Consider the following 23,894-nt stretch of genomic DNA (forward strand, 5'->3'; position numbering starts at 1 on the left):
GAAATTCTTTGAGGCATTTCAGAACTACATATTTTTCAGATCGCCACTTTTTGGCACACCATGATCCTGCACATACCCATGAATCAAGAAATAAAAATGGATCAGGGGCTAGTGTGATGTTGGTTTCTCCTGCACTAGAGAGGTATTATTTCTCCTTTAGGCTTCAATTCATTTGTACTTGTAACATAGTAGAGTATGAGGCATTGACTCAAGATCTCCTACTTGCTCAAAGAAGAGGAATTCATGCCTTAAAGGTATATGGAGATATTAAGTTAGGTATTGATCAGGTGAGATACTAGAATCTTACCAAGAATGGTTTACTCAAGTCTTATAAACATAGAGTATGGGATTTTGTTGAGGGTTTCAATGAATTTAATATTCAAAGTATCCCTAGGAAAGAAAATAGACATGTTGATAGACTTGTAGAAATGGTGCATCTTATGATTTACCAAGGAACCTTGAAGATCAAAAGAAGAAACAAATTAGAGTGGTGGTTAGGCTTGTTATTCTTGGTAATAATATCAAATGGCAAGTGTTTGAATCTAATGCACAAATTGTGAGTTTCTTGCAAAATGAAGCAAAGTTCTTAGATAGAAACCAGTCAAGGTTACATGACCAGCATGAGGATAAAATCATTAATCTCAGTTCTAAAAAGTTTCCTAAGGGTCTCATTACCTTAGAGAGTGTCTTTAATCTTGATGACCAAGCAAGAGATAGAGCCATGAACATTTCTACAAGCAAGGATGATCACATACTAGTCATGGTTGTTGATGGAAAAACTCTAAATATGGGGAAGGCATGTTCTAAAACTAAGCAAGAAAGCTTTGGTCATCTATGTCAAGAATTTAATTATGTATTTTCTTGAACATATGATGATTTAAAGGGTTTTGACCCAAGTTTTTTTCAACATACCATAGATTTAGTTGATAATGTCAAGCTTGTTAGGAAAAAGTAGAGGTTAGTGAATCCCAAGATTGAACCATTAATGAGAGAAGAGCCATCCAAATTGGTTAAGGCCAATATCATTTTCCCCATCAAACAATCATCATGGGTAGCTCTCCTTGTCCTTGTTAGGAAAAAGAGTGGAGAAATCAAACTATGTGTAGACTTTAGGGATCTTAACCAAGCCTCCCTTAAGGATCATCATCCCCTCCTTTCCATGGAATAAATATTGGCTAAGGTTAGTGGTTCAAAGAGATTCTCTTTCTTGCATGGATTCTTTGGTTATAATTAGGTGTTAGTCAAAGAGTCTGATAGGTATAAGACTACATTCAAAATGAAGCAGGGTACCTATGCTTACAGTAAGATGCCATTTGGACTAACAAATGCAGGTGCCACATTTCAAATGGAAATGGAGATGGCCTTCAAGAACATGATTAAAAGGTTTGTGTTGGTATACCTTGATGAGATCATAGTTTATTCAAAGCATGTAGTAGATCACTTGGGCCATCTCAAACAAATATTATAAAATGTAGAAAGTATGGAGTATCTTTGAATCCAAGCAATTGTATCTTTACCACTAATCAAGGGAAAATGTTAGGACACATTGTATTAAGGATGGTCTAAATATTGATCCAAAGAGAGCAAAGGAAACACTTGTTCTCTCTCTTCCTAGTCATAAGAAAGGGTTACAAAGTTTTCTTGGTAGGATAAATTTTGTGAGAAGGTTTATTCCTAATCTTCCTACCATGGTGAAACCCCTTACAGCTATGCTTAAAAAGAATATGGTCTTTTCATAGACCAAGGAAGAAGAAATTTTTTTTGAAGAGATCAAGGCAGCCATAACCTCAGCCCCTACTCTCATCAATCCAAATTTTGAAAAATATTTCAGCCTTTATACGTTAGAAGCTGAGTCAAACATTTCTATTGTCTTAACTCAATCAAATGATAAGAATGAGGAGAAACCTATTTCTTTCTTTATTGAAGGGCTTAAAGAGTATGAGGATAATTACAATTATGTGGAAAATAAATCTCTTTTAGTCATAAGATCTTTGAAAAAATTTAGGCACCTTCTATCACACAAAAAGATCCATTTTCTAATGCCTCATGCCAGTGTGAAGGATTTCCTTTTAAGCAAGGCTATTAGTGAGAAAAGAGTAGGTTAGATCAATAAGGTGATGGAGTATGATGTGGACATTTAGATTACCAAGTTGGTAAGCGGGAAAGGATTGTACAAGTAGATGGTCTCATCTCAAGTTTCGGATGAGGAAGTTGTTATCGTATTGACAGAACAACAAGAAGCAAGAGATGAGAATCCAAGGAATTGGATAGATGACATGATTATCTTCTTGTTAGGAAATGGATATCCTCAAGGATTTGATAGGGAAAAAAAGAGATAGTTTAGATCATAGTCCATTTCTTATGCCATGGTTGATGGTATCCTATTTAGGAAGGACTTCAGTGGATCTTTGTTAAGGTGCATTAATACAACTCAAGCTAATAGAATGATTAAGGAGCTCCATGATGATCTAGATGGTGGCCACTTTTCAGCAAGAAAAACTATCATGAAGATAATGAGGGTAGGTTACTAGTAGCCATCTGATCTAAATTGATGAAGTGGGTTGCAGACACAATATCTAGTGAATCAATTAGCTGTGATACCAATATTCAAGTTCTAGAAAACCTTGCAAAACTTGGAAGAGTTGTATGCAAACCAAAAGCCATCTTATTCATTGATATTGAAAGAATATATACAATGATGGAATATCAATAGCAACCATAACCATGAATTCAAAAAAATTATGTGGCTAAAACAAAATAAACAACAAATTAAACTAAACTATTCAAAACTAGGTGTCTAATTACCTCAACTTCTTGGGGTCATAACTTTTGACTCGTAGCTCAGAATTCAAAACCACTTACACTATTGCAAAGAAGAACTAAAAATATAGTTTAATTCCTATGGCTAACCAATTTTAGGGACCAATTATAGTTTTGACTTGAAACTTTGAGTAGAACACCTCTGAAAAGGCCAAACAAAAAGATATAGAAAAACTATTAAAAAATTATGAAAAATACTTTCAAAAAGATTAGATCTTCTATATAATCTGGATCACCATTATTGTTCCATGATTTCGAAAGGTATGTTAGAATATGTGAGAAATGTGCTTTCTTTTCAAGTAAGCAGAGGCTTTCTCCTCTTCCACTTCATCCTATTAAAGTTGATCAACCCCTTGTTCAATGGGGATTAGATTTCATATGCCCTATTAATCCTCCTTCTAGCTCTAGTTATAAATGGATCTTATCTATTACAAATTACTTTACCAGGTAGATAGAAGCAATTGCATTAAAGGATGCTACTAAGAATTCAGTTGATGAATTCTTAGATGGACGTGTTACATGGTTTGGTGCCCCTTCCACCATAATTTCTGACAATGAAAAATCATTTGTAGGAGCCCAAATTTACATATGGGCAATTGATCATAGTATATACTTGAGTACTTCTTCTAATTATTATGCCAAAGGTAATGGCTTGGTTGAATCCTCCAATGAGAATTTGTTTAGAATCATTAAGAGGACTATTGACGATAATCAAAAGTGTTGGCACTAGAAATTGAGAACTAGCCTTTGGGCTGATAGAATAACACCTAAAAGGGCTATTGGAAACTCACCTTTCATGTTGGTGTATGGAAGGGAAGCAAGACATCCTATCTCATTGGAATTTCCATCCCTAGAATTAGCCTATCAATTGGAACTAATTGAATATAATGTTGTATCTGTAAGAATAACAATGTTGATGGAGCTAGAGGAGAAAAGACACCATGCCATGCGGACCTTGGAGACACACCAAAAATAGATGAATAAGAGTTTTGATAAAGAAGGGTAAGTTTAGAATTTTTAGAGAGGGTGTTCTTGTGTTGAAATGAGATGAAAATAGGGAAAAACCAAGGAGACACTCAAAATTTGATGCACTATGGAGTGGTCCCTATGTGATTATCAGTTGCAAGTAGGCTAATGCTTTGTAGTTAAGCAAGTATAATGGTGAAATCTTTCCTATTCTAGTGAATGGAATATATCTCAAACCATGCTTGTGATGAAGGTTAAGGGTCTCATAAATATAGTTAAGTTAGATTGCTTTCAGTTCTTTCCTATTTTCCAAGAAGTGCTAGGCACAGGTTGTCTCTCTATGAGATAACCATATTTTGAAGTCATGCAAGGGTTGTAGAGGATTATTCCCTAGTTTCTACTTGCAAAAAGTAGTGTTCAGGTTTTACTGGGCATGTTGTTCTATGATTTTAGTGTTTTACTAGGTTGATCTTCATGATTTTTTTACTCTGTTTCCCAATTGATGTGTATTTTACTAGTCCATGCATAGTAGGCTTGCATCCCCCTTAGTCACTAAAATTGTTGGCTAATTTTTCCCTCCCATCAAAATGGAAATATTTGAATTAAAAGACATTAACATTCACATATTTAAATATTTAAATATTAGGGTACACAAAATAATATTTTATGACCTTAGGTTATATCCTTTTCTAAGTAATTTTTCATTTTAAACTTTTTGTAGGCCCATGTTTCATCTACCATCCAATGCAAATGGATTGAGAGTTGTCGCTTTGTCACTACCAAAAATTGCAGTCTTCTTTGTCATAGTGACAAAGTGACATGTTTCCATGTAGCTCCATGGGCCCATTTCCTTGGCTAGTATAGTCATTAGTTGACTCAACTTCTCTATCATTAGATCAAGATCATCAGACAGTTGTCACATTCTCACTTTCTCAAGATGTGAGGACTATAGATTATGCAAGAAAGCAAGCGATTGACATGTGGTAGTTGGGTTCTATTTCTTTTGTTGGCTACAAGTGAAGTAAACAAAGTATCGAATGAGCTAGTGTGGTGCCATGTTCCTATTGGTTGTTGTCCTGAAAAGATTGATGCATTTTAGGAGTTGTAAAATGCGATATGATCTATGGTTCTTTCTTTGCAAAGATGTAAGGTAGTTATGTTATGTGACAAAGTGAGAGGTTGATAGGTATATAAAATGAGCCTAGTTTGAAAGGTAACAACTACAATCACATTGTAGTTAGGTTATAATATTATAAGCCATTGTAGTTAAGTTTTGAAGGATGGCACAGTTAGATGATTAAGGTGTTCAAACCCATGATGACCTTGTGAGCTAGTGGAAATAAATAACATGGTTGGTCCATGTGGCTCATCTTGGTTTCTTGACCTAGTCAACATACTAATTTTGTTGATTTATTGAGTTACGAAGTAGAAAGATAAGGTTTTTCTAATGCAATCTAATCTTCTTGTCGATCCCAACCACCCTAGAGTTATTGTTGTACTAGAAACAATGCAAATGCATTCCTTCCACTACTTAATTGTCCAATTTAAGGAGTTCTAGCATTGATTGGCATCATTTCTTTCACTTCACAATTTCTTCCATGTTAGGTTTCCATGATTTTCACATCTCTACAAGTGTATCAGATCACATCTATTGATTGGATTGCTTTGATTGTTCTCTAAGCATTTAATGACAGTGGTTGTGGACTAACTTTAGTCAGAAATATTTTAGTTATACTTGAACTATAAAAGAAAAGTTGTAATTCATTCTTATGGTCAACTCTTCTATGTTTCTCTAAAATTTCTATCCAAGTTCACTACAAATCTCCTTTGCCTTTGGACCTAATGACATTATGTGTTGTCTCCTTCAGACATTGGTGACTGTAAAAGACCTATTTCCCTCACTTCAATATTTTGTGGCTACCTACAATTTGCATAATTGTATCTCTTTTGACCAATGAATGATATATAAGTGAATTCTCTTCTTTCTTATGTTATTCATTTTGGTTGTATGATCTACATGTGATTTTTGGATTTAAACAAGTCTCAATCTGTATATCTTTGATGTCATAATAGTTCAGGTGTGCATGTATGGGAAGAGATTGGTTTGAACACTCTATTTTTGGTGCATCAACTCCTTAAAATAGATTAGGTAGTTTTCTTTCAGGTTTTCCTTCTCCCCTTTTCCTTCCAAGAGTAGTTAGGTGCATCTTGATAGTAAAGGAAGATGGCCTTCTTTGGAGACTTAACCTCATAGTTCAAGTCTTGTAGCATGGAGTTTGTTTCCATATTTCACAAGGTTGTCCTTAGGTAAAAACTTTGGACAAGGGGGCAAGCTTTTGTGACAACAATCACATTTAACAGTGTGCATTATAACCTTTAACAAGGTTGGCCTTTCATAGAGCATCACTTCAGAAGAGTGAAAATAGTAGCATGTTAGTGATGGTTTTTCCCAAATTCTGTTTCGATAGTAAATAATTATGTTAAATGTGTCATTGAATCTATTATGTTTCATGTATACATTTTAGCAAAGTTGATTTGACAGTAACCTATAAGATTAAGCGATTATATGATCTGATGGATGCATGCATGATGAATTTTTTTAGTGATATGGGTTCAATAAGTTTTTAAAAAATTATTTGTACATCTAGACCCTAGATAATTGATTTACCCTCCCTCTTAGTTATTATAAAGAATTCCAATAGATTATGATAATTATTTGAGAAAATCATCATGCACAGATCTCAAATGTAATCTACCTTTCTTGAGAAATCCCTTCATGAAGAAATTTTATCCATATTATCTTAGTTACAAATATAATTTCACAATTAACCAAAGAATTCCAATACTCACCTAAACAAATTCATGGCTTTGAGAAAATGTAGTTTGAGCTCTAAATATTTTCACACTTTAAGAATTATGTAACTTGGTACTCAATAATGATATAAATCATAAATTTTGTGGTAGTTGGATCCACATGAATTCACATTGATCAAAGTTGATGTTCTAATAGTCATATTCCAAGCCGCATTGCAAAATTGAACTCTAGTCATTGATTTATGCAAAATCGAACAATCAAGCTTTAAAACTATAAAAGTTGTATTAACTTTTTAAAAATTAAAACAAATTTCAACCTCTCACTTCCTTGCATTAATTAAATTTTGTACATCTTTAAAATCTTGGGAATCAATGATCATTGATCATCTTTAATTGATGACCTTGGGTTATCCTTCTTATGACTACACTCACTTTAAACTTTTGGGCTTACTGATCCAAATTAGCACTACCTGGAAACCCATGAAGAGACTGACTCCACCATGTCCATGTGATGCAAGGAAATCAATCCAATATAAAATTCTACATATCTTCTATCTTTTTTTATGAACTTCAATAAAGGCTTTCAATCTTTCCTTCATTGACTAGACACAATCATAATGATGCCAATCTTATCACTATAATGATATCATGCTACTTGTATGGCTCCATGATCAACATTCAATAAGACTCACCCAAAATTCAAGATACATTTATAGCCAATCACATTATTTACTTTTAGTCACACACCATGATGTATAATCCATAAATAATATGCTCCATTACCATTAATCCAAAATCTAACCATGAATGCATAATAATATAAACATTTTTATATTAATTTCTTACTATTCATTCTCACCACTTTTTCTCTCTTCCATTCATTGTTCATGGTCTCTCTTAGTCTTCTCACATTGGATCACACATAGTTTGCACACACAAGAGAATCTGCCACCTTTCACCATTCTAGTAAGTTGCTATTTTTTTTACCTCTCCTTCATGGCTATGTCCTCCTTCACTATTGGTTTTCCTTCATTCAACATTGTTTCTATCCTTACTAAGCTTGATATCCACAAGGAAGTCAAGCTCTCACTCTCTAAAAGAATATTTATGGGCTTGTATTATATCATTATCTCCTCTCTCACTCTTGGTTTAACAGTAGTTGGTTTAGTTATCAATAGTGACCAATGGTTAACTCATTCTATCACATTTTTCTACTCTCCACTATCAATTTTTCATTAATACCACTAATCCTCGTTCACCCTACTCATAGGTCCTTCCCTTATCTTCCTATGATGTTGTCACCTTCTTCTTTTTACCACTGAGTGTCTGTATGAATTTAGTAGTCATCACTCTTTAGTTTCTTCATGGGCATGAACCACTATATGAAGATATTTGAATTGACACTCCACATAACTTGTTGTCTGTAAAAAATGACTCCATAGTCTTTCATCAAAGACTCTAAAATAAATACATGAGTAATAATCATTAAATAATAACCATTTGGGGCTTCACAAATATGATGATAGGAAAAGGAAGAAAACTAAAAACCATTAAATATACATATAACTCCACTATCATGATTTCTATAATTACAAATGAATGGCTCTCTAGTAGCAGTTAGATAGCCATTTTGAATTTATCTTGTACTTCTAAAAATAAGTGCTTCAACTCCCTATTGACCTCTATATCTCTCTTTCTTTAATCATGTCTATTTAATAGACTATGTTTAATGGTTACAAACCTTTCAATGACTCTATGACCATTCATATTCCTATGTTTGGAATCATGATTACAAATATTATGAAATAAATTTCTCAATAAAATAATGTAGATTAATAATCCCATGATCTTTAAAAATAACATAATAACTTAATTTGAATTCTTTGGTGGAGGTGGTACCCCTGCACCATATTGCCAAACTTGAAATGTTTCCATGTCCTATGCAAACACGGTGGTGAGAAACTACAAACAAGTCTTTGCTTCTACTAGATCAATGCCTCTATTGCTACATCTTCTTCACTATCAAATAGTTCCCATCCATGGAGTTATGTTTCTACCTTCAATCGTGCTTTTCTAATTCAAATTTCACTATTCCATTACTACTTCCATAATGACTTATGTGCCTCACTTGGAAGTCCCCTCTTGCTTCTCTCTCCAAGACTCTTGGCAACACACACGACCATCTCCTATAGGCTTTGGTGAACCTTCTTATCCACCCAACCATAGTAGAGCAAACCACACCAAATCTGTAATCACAAACTATATGTCAAGAACCAAAACAAAAAATGCAATACTGCCTGGTGTAGATTCCATATACATGCTCATAATATTATGAGCTTTGATACCACTTATAATGCAAGGAAATTGATCTAATCTTCAATTTTTCATATCTTCTATCATAATTTATGAACTTTGATAGAGGCTTGCAATATTTCCTTCATTTACTAAATAGAATCATAATGATGCCAATATTAACACTATAATGACATCAAGCTACATCTATGACTCCATTATCAACAATCAATAAGACTCACCGTCAATTTAAGATACACTATGATAGCCAATCATATTCCTTACTTTTAGTCAAACACCATGATGTATAATCCATTAATAATATTCTCCATAACCTTTAATCTTAAATCTGACCATGAATACATTATAATATAAACCTTTTTATATTAATTTCTTATTATTCATTCCCACCACCTTTTCTCTCTTCCATCCATTGCTTACAGTCTCTCTTAGTCTTCTCACATTGGATCACACATGGCTTGCACATACAAGAGAATCCACCACCTTCCACCATTCTAATATGTTCTTGTTGTTTTTACCTCTCCTCCATAGCTATCTCCTCCTTCATTGTTAGTTTTCCTTCATTCAACCTTGTATCTCTCCATGCTGAGCTCAATATCCATAAGGAATTCAAGCTCTCCCTCTCTACATGAATCTTTATGGGCTTGTACCATACTGCTATCTCCTCTCTCACTCTTGGTTTAAGAATGGTTGGTTTAGCTATCAATAGAGATCGATGGTTAACTCATTCTGCCACCTTTTTCCACTCTCCACTATCAAGTTTCATTAATACCACCCATCATCCTTCACCCTACTTGTGGGTTCTTCCCTTGTCTTCCTATGGATTCCACCACCTTCTTCTTTTCACTGTTGAGCATCTCTACAAATTCAACAGTCATCACCCTTCAATTTATTTGTGGGCATGAACCACTATATGAAGATATTTGAATTGACACTCCACATAACTTGTTGTCTGTAACAAATGGCTCCATGGTCTTTCATCAAAGACTCTAAGCAGAATACATAAGTAATAATGCTTAAATAATAACCATTTGGAGCTTCATGAATAAGATGATAGTAAATGGAATATTATTGAAAACCATTAAATATATATATAACTCCATTATCATGATATCTATAATTACAAATGAATGGCTCTCTTGTAGTAATGAGAAAGCCATTTTGAATTTCTCTCTTACTTTCAAAACTATGTGCTTCAACTCCCTATTGACCTCTATATCTCTCTTATTACAATCATGTCTATTTAATAGACTACATTTGGTGGTTACAAACCTTTCAATGACTCTATGACCATTCATATTCCCATGTTTGGAATCATGATTATCAAATATTATGAAATATCTTTCTCAATACAATAATGTAGATTAATAATCTCACGATCTTTAAAAATAACATAATGATGTAATCTAAATTCTTTGGTAGAGTTGATTCCCTTGCACCATGTAAATGTGAAATGGTCTTCTTGTTCCACCAACCAACTTCACACCCTCAACTCATCCTATCTTCTAGGTAGTCTAGACTATACACCCAATAATAGTCACCCTTACACCTCTCTTCACCTGCATCCTCTAAGATCTTGAACTACCACACACCCTAACATATCATTCCCCAACCTTCTACAAGGTTTATTGGCCAACTTATGGGGCTAGCACTTCCCAATACCCCCAAATTCAAAAGCTGCACTAGGAGGCCTTAAAGGGGCTCATTCCTAATAGCCTTATTTTATCCAAAAGAACACTAAACTTCACAATCTTCTAAAAAAATCCCAAAAAAAACTACAAAATCTTTTAACATATGTAAAACCATATCTAAATCTTAGATATTGGGTTAAGATCTTGTGCTTAAGGCCTTTTCCTACCAAGCCCTAGTTTTTAGATTTTTCTTGCATAATAGCATTGTTTATTCTTTTGATGGCTTAACTCACGAAACCCATCAAATTTTATTTTTCATAGTTTATTGGAAACATTATTTTTCACTCACTTCTAAATCTCCACCTTTTGACACTTACAAAATGGCCTCTATGTTCTTTTCATAGACTATCAGCCTTTAATCAGTAGGAAATATAGTGACCAAAAGTTGTTGTTGATTCCTACACAATCAAAGAACCATAGAACTAACATCATAGGAGATTTCCATGCATCAATATCCTTCTTTCCACCAAGAACCAAGAGTTCTCATCATTATTATTGAAAGAAACACAATTTTTGATATTCAAACCGTATCATAGTCTAGGGTAAACAACAAGTATATACAAACACAAAAACTTAAATAATCTTCCTTTTTTCAAACCCACACAATATTTTCTCCTTCACATAATATAGAATCAACTTTCTAAAAACAATAATAGTTACTTACAATCACCATACTCCAAAATTAGAAACAAATTTGCTGACAATGTACAGAATTGCTTTCAAAAGAAATGTTATTATTCATTCCACATCTGTACATGGTAGCATTAACCTTTAAGGTGGGAGATAAATAAACTATATATATGCTTCCCCTATCCTTACAACTTCAACTACCAAAAATATCACCAAATATAGCTCTAACTATTAAGATTCCATATTTTGCAAGAAAAGTTACATGACAACATTTTTTTTGCAAATTTTGTAAATTTTACATTTTTTCAAAAACATAACATAAGAATTTCACCAAGGTCACCTAACTATACCAAAATATGAATAAATTTTATGGAACCTAATATTGATGATTTTTTGTCAACTTCCACCCTTTGACTTTTCTTTTAACCTTAGTAATCATGCAATCTTGATGTCAAAAATGCACAAAAAGAAAATCTTAACTAACTTGTGTCAACTTGGACACTTATTGACCTTCATACTCTTCTCCTTAGTGTTTGAATACCTTAATCAGGACCTAGGGCCCCTACACCATACTCCCCTCATTTCAGACACTCAATTCCCTTGAGTTACCAACTATTGAAGGTTTGTGCCATGCTTGATGATGTTTTCTTCAGTCATCCATGTTTCTTCTACTTCAAGAAAACCCTTCCATTTCACCAAATACTCTTTGTATGTATTGTTCATAGTCATCTTGACTGTCTTGGTATCTAAAATATATTCCAACTTTAATGGTTTGTTCGGTGGAAGATCCTTTATCCAATCTACCTTAGCATCTACCTTGTTGTTGTCACAAGAATCTATGTTATTGTTGTTCCCTTTGTATAGTTTTAGGTTAGCAACATTTAAAATGGGTGATATGCCAATCCCTTGTGGTAGTTCTAATTCATAATCATTGTTCTCATATTTGTGTAAAATCTTACAGGGGCCTATCTTTTTAATCTATAGTTTGTTGCCTGGTCCATTAGGTAACCAATCCTTGTTTAGAAAAGCCATCACTAGTTACCCACTTTAAAATGAATCTCCTTCTTCTTTTCTTCCTTATCCTTATACTTAGTTATTGATTTCTCCAAATGATCCTTTGCTTAATCAAGTACTATTTTCATCAATTTAGCAAGTGTCTCCCCTATGACACTTCTAGACTTCATGTCTTTCAAATCCCTTAGTTCTAAAGGTCTTCTTGGATGGAAACCATATACTACTTCAAAAGATGTTCTGCTAGTTGATCTATTAACTAAATCATTATATGTATATTCAGCTTGATTGATTACTTGATCCCAAACCAAACCCTATTGTTTGTGAGACACCTAGGTAGATTTTCCAATGATCTATTCACTACCTTAGTTTGGCCATCAGTCTAAGGATGATAAGTTGATGAATAAGCCAAGTGTGTGCCAATTTTCTTCCACAAGGCTCTCCAAAAATTCCCAATCAACTTGGTGTCTCTATGAGTCACTATGGTCATGGGAAGACCATGAATTGTGACTACTTCTCTAAAGAAAAGGTTGGCAATTTGAGATGCATCATGGTTTCTCCTACAACATATAAAATGAGCCATTTTTGTGAACTTATCAACTACTACAAAAACCATGTCTACTCCTCTAGCAGTTTTAGGTAACCCAGGGACAAATTCCATGTTTATTTTGTTGCAAGGTTTGGTAGGTATTGGCAAGGACTGATATAAACCTACATTAGATGATGTACCTTTGGCTCTTTGGAAAATTAAAAAAAATTCCACATACCTCCTAACTTCATTCTATAATCCAAGCCAATAGTAGAATCTTGCAACTTGTTCCAATATCTTATCTACTCCAAAATGTCCTCCAAAGGCCCCATTATGTTTTTCCTTGATGATATTTTCCCTCATAGATGACTTAGGTATACATAATATACTACCCTTAAACAAAAAACCATCCTATAAAACATAATCAAAAAATTCACCATGAAATGTGTTAGCATATTCCAAACAAATCTTATAGGCCTCTTTGAAATCTGAATCCTCTTTATATAAATCTTTGATCTACTCCAATTCCACAATTTGTAATTTGACTTCTTGGACTGCTAATACCCTCCTACTCACAACATCTACCACTTTATTGATTGTTCCCTTTTTATGCTTGATTGAAAATGTAAATGCTTAAATTTTCTACACCCACTTAACATGTCTATGGTTGAGTTTTTCTTGGCTATTCAAAAAATTGAGAGAATGATTATCAGTATACACTATGAATTCTTTGGGCATAAGATAGTGTTTCCATTTTTTTAATGCTTGAACCATGGAGTATAGTTCAAGGTCATAGGTAGAATATTTTTGTTTTGCCTCATTCAATTTTTCTATAATAAATGCAATGGGATGATTCTCTTGGCTAAGAACTACTCCTATGTAGTACTTTCTAGCATCACACTCCACAGTAAACACTTTGTCAAGATTAGGTAGCACTTAGATAGGTAACTCTTCTACTTTCTTCTTCAAAAATTTAAGACTCTTAACTGCATTTTTAGTCCACCTAAACTAACATTTGACTCCTCCTTTTATGGTATAAAGTATAGGAGCTGCTATCACATTAAAACCTTTCCTATAGAAGGTAGCTAGGCCATGTAAACTTCTAACATCTCCTATTGTCCTAGGACTTGGCCAATTTAGAATAGCTTCTACCTTACTAGGATCCATTTTTAGGCATCCTTTGGAAATCACAAAACCAAGATACACTAATTCAAATTTAAAGAACTCACATTTTTCCAAATTGATAAGTAGCTTCTCCTCATGAAACTTTTTCATCACCATTCCCAAATCTTCCAAGTGTTCTTTTCTACTCATGCTAAATATCAAAATATCATTTAAATATACTATAACAAATTTTCTAATAAATTACACTAAAACTTTATTCATTGATCTCATGAATGTGTTAGATGCATTGTTCAAGCCAAATGGTATCACTAGCCACTCATATAGTCCTTTGTTAGTCTTAAAGGTTGTTTTCCACTCATCTCCTTATCTGATCCTAATTTGGCGATATCCTAATTTCAAATACAACATAGAATAAACACATGACTCTCCTAGGTAATCCATTAGATCTTCAATTCTAGGCATGAGAAACCTATATCTAATTGCAATCTTGTTAATTTCCCTTGAATCAATACAAAGTCTCTAGTTACCATCCTTCTTAGGTGCTAACACTAATGGACATGCACATGGACTCAAACTTTTCTTCACCAACACTTTATTCAGAAAATCTATAACTTGTCTACTTATGAATTTTGTTGTGATGTAAACTTATAGGTAGGCTTGTTTGGCAAGGTTGTACTAAGCACTTTGCTCCTCTACAACTATGGAAGGGTACTACCTTAGTAATTCTACCACTTTTTCAGTTATTAGTTCTTGCTCTCTAACTTCCTCTTTTGTCTTATCAAATAGAGCATATCCCTAAAAATCATCCTCTTTAGTCTGTTGTAGAAACTCTTTACCCCTAATTATTTTGACTACATTATCATCATGGTTTTTCATCATTTGATTAGGTAAAGGTTCCATCTTAAATTGTCTCCCATTCTTCTCTATCAAATATGTTCTTTTCTCACCATTATTTTGTTCCTTTACATCAAACTACCATGGTCTAGGATTAAATGACAAGCATCCATAGGAATGATCTCGATTAGTACCTTATCTTTGTACTCTCCAAGTTCAAACTCTACCCATGCTTTTTCTTCAACAATATAACTATGGTTCTTGTTTAACCATGAGATTTTATGGGGAACCACATGAGGTAACCTCTTAAGATTTCATTTTTCTACCATTTCTAAGGATACAACATTTTCTATTGATCCAAAATCCACAATTATCTTACATAATTTTCCATAAGCCTTACCTTGGTTTTGGAACAAAGATTTTTTTTATAGTGGCTCTTTTTTCAAATGTACTTTCAACATAGTTCTTGTTAAGATCATGCTTTCTCCATCAAACACTAGTGTTAGACTCCCAACTTGTGTGGAACTACTACTGCAACATGACTCATCAGTCCTTATTACCTGATTTCTTATATCTCTATTTGGATGAGAGGAATTTGTGTTCTTGAGTGGACATTGAGCCATTGTGTGCCCAAGCTACCCACATGAGTAACACTTGATAGCTCCATGACCCCTACTCTGTCCACCTTCATAACCTCTAGCTCTATTGAATGGCCTCCTTTTCCCCTAAATCATTGGTTTCCCCTTTGTGAAATTTCATCCCTATTACTACTTTCTTCATTTTTCTTATTGCATTCTAGCATCCTTTGGAAATTTCCTCTTCCCCTTTGCTAACTAGTTCTTCCTCCTCTAGCTGCTAGAGTTTTCTTGCCTCCTCTTTATCTTCTCTTCCACCTTTACTACCAATTGGAAACACTTTTCTATGTTGTTTGGGCACAGAATGGAAACTTCCTCTTGAATATTATATATTAGGCTAGTCAAATACTTGGCCACATTCACACTATTTGGCTCCACCATTCTAGATCTATTGCAAAGCCTATGAACCTCTTCTATGTATGCACTTATAGTTAATTCCCACTGTCTTAGATTTTTTCTCCTCATATGTAATTAGACTTCATAGTCTTCTAGAATAGAGGTCTCTATAATAATCTTAAACATTACCTTCTAGGAGGTAATCCTATTCTTTCTTTCCTTGACTCTTTCTTCCTGAATAAAATTCCACCAGGTAAGTTTTACCCCGTTCATCCTTGACTAGGCTAGCCTCACCTTCTTTCCTTCTGAAATTCCATGACATGAAAAGTGACTCTCAAAAGCTTGCATCCAATCCATAACATCATCTGGGTCCATCTTGCCTCCAAAAATAGGAGCATCAATTGATTTTCTTCCAAAAGTCTCTAAAAGTTTTACAAATGCTACTTGGTCTACAATCATGTTATTGTACTCATCATCAACATATTGTTCTTACTCCTCATCTATATATTCTTCAACTTTATTGAGGTCTTACTCAATATTTTCAGTATCTCTCTCTACTACTACAATCTTGCTTTCTAGCTACAACAACCTATCCTTCAACTTCTGATTCTCATCCTTTTGCTCATATAATTCCTAGGCCAATTCAACATTTGTCACAATTTTGACTATCCCTAATGTAGAACACTAATCAAATGCAAACATTTAACTACAAGCTCAAAGATGAGCTTTGATACAAATTATGATGCAAGTAAGGGAAATCACAATCCCCCAAAGGATAACTAACTACACTTCCTAAGACCTACTCAATCTTAGTTATGATGCAAGGCAATCAATCCAATCTACAATTTTGCATATCTTCTATCATTCTTTATGAAATTCAATAGAGGCTTTCAATCTTTCCTTTATTTACTAAATGTAGTCGTAATGGTTCCAATATTAACACTATAATGACATCAAGCTAAATTTTTGGCTTCATGATCAACATTCAATAAGACTCAGCATCAATTCGAGATACACTATGATAGCCAATAAAATTCTTTACTTTTAGTCACACACCATGATATGTATTCCATAAACAATATGCTTCATGACCATTAATCTGAAATCTAACCATGAATACATAATAATATAAACTATTTTATATTAATTTCTTATATTCATTCCCACCACCTTTTCTTTCTTCCATCCATTACTCATGTTCTCTCTTAGTCTTCTCACATTAGATCACACACAGACTAAACACACAAGAGAATCCACCACCTTTCACCATTCTAATATGTTTCTCTTGTTTCTACCTCTCCTCCATAGCTATCTCCTCCTTCATTGTCAATTTTCCTTCATTCAACCTTGCATCTCCTGTTGTCGAGCTCAATATCCACAAGGGAGATGATCTCTCCCTCTCTACATGAATCTTTACAAGATTTTACCATACTGTTATCTCCTCTCTCACTCTCAGTTTAAGAGTGGTTGGTGTATTTATCAATAGCAATTGATGGTTAACTCATTCCACCACCCTTTTCTACTCTCCACTATCGAGTTTCACTAATACCACCCATCCTCCTTCACCCTACTCATGGGTTCTTCTCTTGTCTTCCTATGGATGCTACCACCTTCTTCTTTTCACCGTCGAGCATCTCTATGAATTCAATAGTCATCACCCTTCAATTTTTTTGTGGGCATGAACCACCATATGAAGATATTTAAATTGACACTCTACATAACTTGATGTCTATAAAAAATGTCTCCATGGTCTTTCATCAAAGACTCTTAGCCAAATACATAAGTAATAAGCATTAAATAATAACAGTTTGGAGCTTCATAAATAAGATGATAGGAAATGGAAGAAAATTGAAAACCATTAAATATACATATAACTCCATTATCATGATGTCCATAATTACAAATGAATGTCTCTTTGGTAGTAGCTAGAGAGCCATTTTGAATTTTTCATGTACTTCCAAAAATATGTTCTTCAACTCCCTATCAACCTCTATATCTCTCTTATTATAGTCATGTCTATTTAATAGGCTATGTTTGGTGGTTACAAACCTTTCAATGACTCTATGACCATTCATATTCCCATGTCTAGAATCATGATTACAAATATTATGAAATATCTTTTTTTGGCATTATGTTTTATTTTTCATTAGTTATAAAACTTATTCAATTTTTAATGGCTACCAAGCATTCAGTGGTTACCTTGTAAGTTCAACAATTAAGTAGTTCACACCGAGCATTCTTGAAGCTATCAAGTGAATGTGTAGCTTAGTAGAGTATATTGATCTTATAGTGTTTACCAAATAGGTAGTGGTCTCCAAGCTTTACAGTGCCTACCAAGTTATTAGTTTGTGTAATATGAAGCCAGTTTTTATTGAGTGATGGATGTGTAGTGTTTATCGAGTATCAACAAGGTAAACAAAGGATTCAGTATCTACCAAGTAACACTATATCTATTGAGGCTCCAATGGTTATTGAGTTCCAAGCTACATTTTGTGATTAGTATGGACCGAGCTTCTACTTCTACTGAGTGCATGATGATGTCGAGTAATGCAGTGGATGTTGAGTATCAGAAGGTCATCGAGTTAGCTTGAAGAGCCCAAGTTTTCTACTATTAGGCCAACTCAATAATACTTTGTTTACTTGTGTTTTAGCCAACCTTACAATTGTAAATATTGGAATGGTATATATGTAATTTATTATATCATTTTCAATGTAATATCATGAGTATTTTAAGGAATGGACATGCAATATTTTGAGAAGAGTGACTAAGAATCAAGAGTAGAGAAAATTATTTAGCAAGGTCATTAAGGAGTAGCAAAGACATATCAGTCACAAGAGGTGATATGTACTTCAAGATTTATTCAACAATCAAATTGTAAGTCAAATATATTGTTTCATCCTAATAAGTGAATCAATTTTCTAAATCCTTTAATAGGGTAGACTTAAAAGTCTTTGTATAAATCTCTTAATATAGTGCATACTTAATTGTATGTTTGTAAAACCTCTAACAAGTTGGATTTAGCAGTCCAAATTTCTCTTAACAGGTTAGATCATCAAAAGTGGTCAATGTAAGCCCTAATAGGCCAACTTTATACTGTAGTAGTGAAGCTTTGTGGCTATCATCTCCAACCTAGTTTCACTTTCTATTTGGAAGGTTTCTAGGTCACCAAGATACTATGTTCATGTATGAATGTTTATCTTTTCCCATGCATGTAGTAGATTAGATGAATGAATGGTGAATGATTTATATGGTTAGGTGCTAAATTGATTTAAATTTTTGAGGTTACTGATTCACCCATCCCCTCTCAGTAACCTACCTAGTCTTGATTATTTCCAACAATTGGTATTGTAACTTTTTGGTTCTTAGGATAAAGTTTGACAGATTGAGCAAAGATCAAGGGTAATGGTGATATTCAAACTTGACAAAGCTATTGAGAAGGAGAATCTAGATTTGGAAATGGCCATAACTCAACTAAAGGAAGCAAAAGAGCATCTTTCCTAATCCTTGAAAAGAAGGAAGGAACTTGCAAAACAAATGAATGGCCATCAGTATGTTGAACAAAAGATTGAAAACATTTTCCCATCAAGTAGTTCATATGAAGCTAATGAGGTAATCAAAGAACTCCTAGCAAAGAATGGCTCTCTACAGGAAGAGGTAAGAAAATTGAAAAGAGAATAAGAAGTTTAGTCAAAAACAAAGTGTGAAATCTTGGAACAAAGGAATAAGGAAAGTGAAGACTTGGAGGCAAGGAACAATGAAAATGAAGAAGTCATGAATTTGGGATATAAAAATGAAAGCTTAAGGAATGATTTAATCACAAAAAGACAGATCAATGAAAGATTGAAATCTGATCTAATTTTTTAAAAGAAATTAAATGAAAGGATGATGAAATATCAAGTAGATATGGATCAAATGAATCAACAATGTGAGAAAAATATTCATAGGCAAAAAGGTAAAGTATGACTTGGTTACAAAGAAAAAGGTGAATCTTCCAAACAAAGTGCCCAAAGGAATCAAAGACCTACTTGCAATCACTATGGTAAGTTAGGTCATACATCAAACAAATGTTGGAGCAATGGAAAAGAAAAATTCAATGGAAAATGCTACAATTTTAGTAAAAATGGTCACAAAGATAATGAGTGCAAGAAGAAACCAAAATTTGAAGTCAAATGTCACAAAGGCAAGAAACAAGGTCACAAGGCATCTGAATGCAGATCCAAACCATTCAATCCAGCTGAATAAATTGTCAAAGCAATATTTGGTTGGGATTACAATACTTGGTTTAAATGTCACTATTGTGGATAATATGGACACATTGGCATAGATTTCACAATGCATCACTTAAGAAAAAGTGATTCAATAGTAAGATGTTATACATGCACTGAAATTGGTCATATAGCTAAAAATTGCATGAACATAGGAAGAGTTGAAGATGAGAAGAAAGCTAAAGATGATAACGTTAGGAAGCAGATGAGAAAGTAGTGATTCCTAAATCTACCAAGAAGAATAGTTCAAATGATTGCAATGTAACTCAAAAAGTGGGTGACTCCACCATTCCCAATTAGATTCTTCGAATGAGGAACTGGAACTGTATCTTCAAGCCATATCCCGAGTAGTTCCAAATGGAAGAAAGTAAAAGATCCAAATTAGTATTTTAGATAGAAAAGGATGACATGAGATTAGTTCATAGCAAGCAAGGTTAGTTATAGACTCAACTGAGCTAGGTCAGGAGAAGTAAAGTTTTCTTTGATCACTGAGTGAGAAGTTTTTATCGAGCTTGTAATTGGATGATAGTTTGTCATGCACTATGTTAGTATGGTACTTGGTATTTTTTGGTATTTGAAAATTCTAGAGGGTTTTCAATTATTCCACTGAGAAAGTGACATATCTAGGGGCAGCTAAGTCCCATTTTCAACATGCCATTTCTGACAATAGGCCAACTATAAGGCATGACCGTTCTTCTACTTTAGGCTCTGCTAAACCTAGGTGGGTAGACCTCATATTCAAATGATACTGTACCAGTGTAAAAATGTATCCCTAAATCTATTAAGTAGATGAAACCCTTATATCTCCTAATGGCTTATGAACTGACACAAATCTACAATAGTTGAATGAAAATCTATGGAATGCACAAGCTGAGTGAGGGTTAAACATTTATAGCTCTTCAACATGAAATGGTAAAAGGGTTTTGATTAATAATGTTGAATTTCAACAAAACCTTGATATGCAACAATAAGACTTACTAATCCTATAGCTGATCAGTGCCTTAACCATTGGGCAATTCCATGAATCAAATTCATAAATATGGATATCTGATACTTGTTTGTATATTCAGACATCTGTTCTATCTATTCAACTTGTAAATAGACATCAATGCTCAAATTAAATCCCATTCTTACATAACATCCCCATTAGTAAACTTGCAACCCTATTGATTCCCTAAAGCATTTACATAACCCCTTAGGTTGTAAGCAACAATGAATAACATATAGCCTTAAGGGACTGCAATTACAACCTAAGCACTATGTCAAAGATTGTAAAATATTAAAAATTATCTGATAAAGGAGACAAGATTCAACATGAAACTTAACCATCTGCTGCTCTTTGTATTTATTTCCTTGAAATTAATACAATCATATGCATGAAATGAAAACACAGAAAAAACCTAGCAGATCTGAACTATCTATATTAATCTTCCTATTGTTGTCCATACAAGAGAGAAAGTGCTAAAAGCATGTGGTTTCATAGTATGGGAACACATCAAAACTGGATCCAAAACTTGGTATCTCAATAGTGATTGGTTTTTCTCCAAAGACTGGAACTGACTAGTTTCTCAGTGACAAAATTGGAACCCTTACAATGAGAAAGAATGAGAGATATATAGGAAGAAGAAATTCTCGGATCTGCTTTGCAATCAACAGGTGCCCACTCAGAATTCCTTCCCAAGAAGATCAAAAAACCTCTTGCTACCCTCTCTCTTCAATTGAATAACAAGATCTCATCATTTGGCCTCTATAAGGCATAAAATATCTCAAAATATAATGATGAAAGGATGTGACTGATTTTTGATGTTAAAAAGAATTCACAAGGTAAAAGTGAAAAATCAGTTGAATATGGCCTTCATAATGCAATAAAATATGTTAGAATTTATTTTCTCCACATTCAGATCCTGACAAGCCTTTAAATCTATCCTCTTACCAATTCTGATGATCCATGATGAAAACTACTTATTTTGCTACCAATACCCCAGATTTCACAAAATGACCTGCAACATGAATTGGTGAATACCTGTGCACAAACTGACTTCAGAAATGGAAAATTTGGATTCTCCCAGTTCTAACAGTATATTGGAGTGCATATTTTGCCTCTCAAAAACCTCCTGAATATCATTTTGAAAAACAATCCTTTGCTAGAACTTCCTGGTCTGCACTGCTTTAAAATTTAAAATTTCAAGAATTTTGAAACTATCTAAAGTTCAACTTTAGAAAATACCTCTTTGCATTTTAAAATGCTACATGTGCAATCCATTTGAAAAATTATTTTTTACCCCTTAATATTTCCCTTACAATTCCATTTGGGTCAAACTTGGTTTGACCATGCTTGACACGTGTCATCTTTTGATTGGCTCAAACTTGAGCAGTGCCATGTGTCACATTTTGACTAGACACCTCATCAGTGCCATGTGTCATCTTTTTTATACTTTTCCATGTTATCTTCCCTACAACTTTCCTTTGACGATGTAGTGACATCCATTGGATCCGCCACGTGGCGCAACGTCAGTGCACTGTCACCACATCAGCTCACATTCTCAAAAAAATCCACTAGACATGTCAGTGTGCCACATGATTATGCCATGTCATCATTGCCAACTCACTATGTTAACTTACCTTCATTTTCTATTTGGCAAGTTGACAATGACTATCTAATCAGGACACTTGTCACAATCTAGACACATCTCCATTTTGAGTGTTATGTTATCATGAATGAATCTTCATCCAAAATTATGCTGACATCATATACTCTAGGTCATGTCAGCACAAGACCCACACAAACCATAACCTTTCTAAAAAGTTTCTTTCTTAAGGCAGTATGCTTAGTGTGTGAAAATGTATTTAAAGGTTATAAATCTCTGTCCTACGACCCATGTTGGATATATTTTTTTTATTGGTCTTTCCCCTCTACCAGCAAATTTCTTTTTTTTTGGACTGATTCTTCCTAACATGTGGCACTCTAAGCTTCCCATGCTTCAATGTCCCTTTGAATTTCCACAGCCTTTTCATTGCGTGGTCTATCATTTGATGTATGAATAACCCTGCTATATTGCGGGCTGCTGCCGATACGTGGATGGTGTTTGAGTTTTGCTCCACATCCTTGCAATCTTTTCCAACAAGCATGACGAGTATGATCGTTCATGAGCAACTCCCATATGTGAATCTCTCAATAAGAGGATCCTTCCATGACTTGTACAGGCACTACTACTGCCAACAGAAATGGCCAACTCCATTGATGGCTTCCTTGGTGTGGAGTTCCCTTTCTAACTACCCATGATGCCTCCTTTGTTTCTTTGTCATCAGCTACTTATGGTGGCTATCTCTACTTTCACATGCTGTGAACTTCCTTGTATATTTGGTGTGAGATGCCCCTCTTTATTTTTTGACTGTGGACTGAAGCTAGGCGTTGGCACAGGTTTAATGTTGGATTTCCATAGCAAGGGCATTTCTGACAACAAGGAATTTGTGAAGGCTCTATTAAAATTACCTTTTCTCCACCATTTTATATGGATGAACTATTCCATGGATCTCCCCTACTGCACTGGAAACTAGTGGGTGACTTTCCTTTTAAAGTTATGGGCTTCCTTGCCCTTGCTTAGCGCAGGGTCTTTCTTTTAATGCGTGACCATCTATTTTTACATGCCGCTGGACATTATAATTCTAGCCTGGGGTTTCCTTTTTAACACCAGTTCTGGTCTTTTCTTGTTCATTTCATCTAGTGCTCTTTCTGGATCTTCACATTCATCAAGAAGAGAGATCTTGTATAGTAGCATTTCACTATGTTCGTATCACTCATTTTCAGGAGGATAGTCCTCTTCTAAAGTCTTTTCATAAGCTTCCAAAACTTCAGAAACTTGCTTTGGATTAGAATTCAAGTGATGTGCAACTAGAAATCAAATCCATTTCATATGTTGATTA

The sequence above is a fragment of the Cupressus sempervirens genome, chromosome 8 (assembly GCF_028749045.1).
Source record: "Cupressus sempervirens isolate cs-2001-9-10 chromosome 8, ASM2874904v1, whole genome shotgun sequence".
NCBI classification, from domain to species: Eukaryota; Viridiplantae; Streptophyta; class Pinopsida; order Cupressales; family Cupressaceae; genus Cupressus; species Cupressus sempervirens.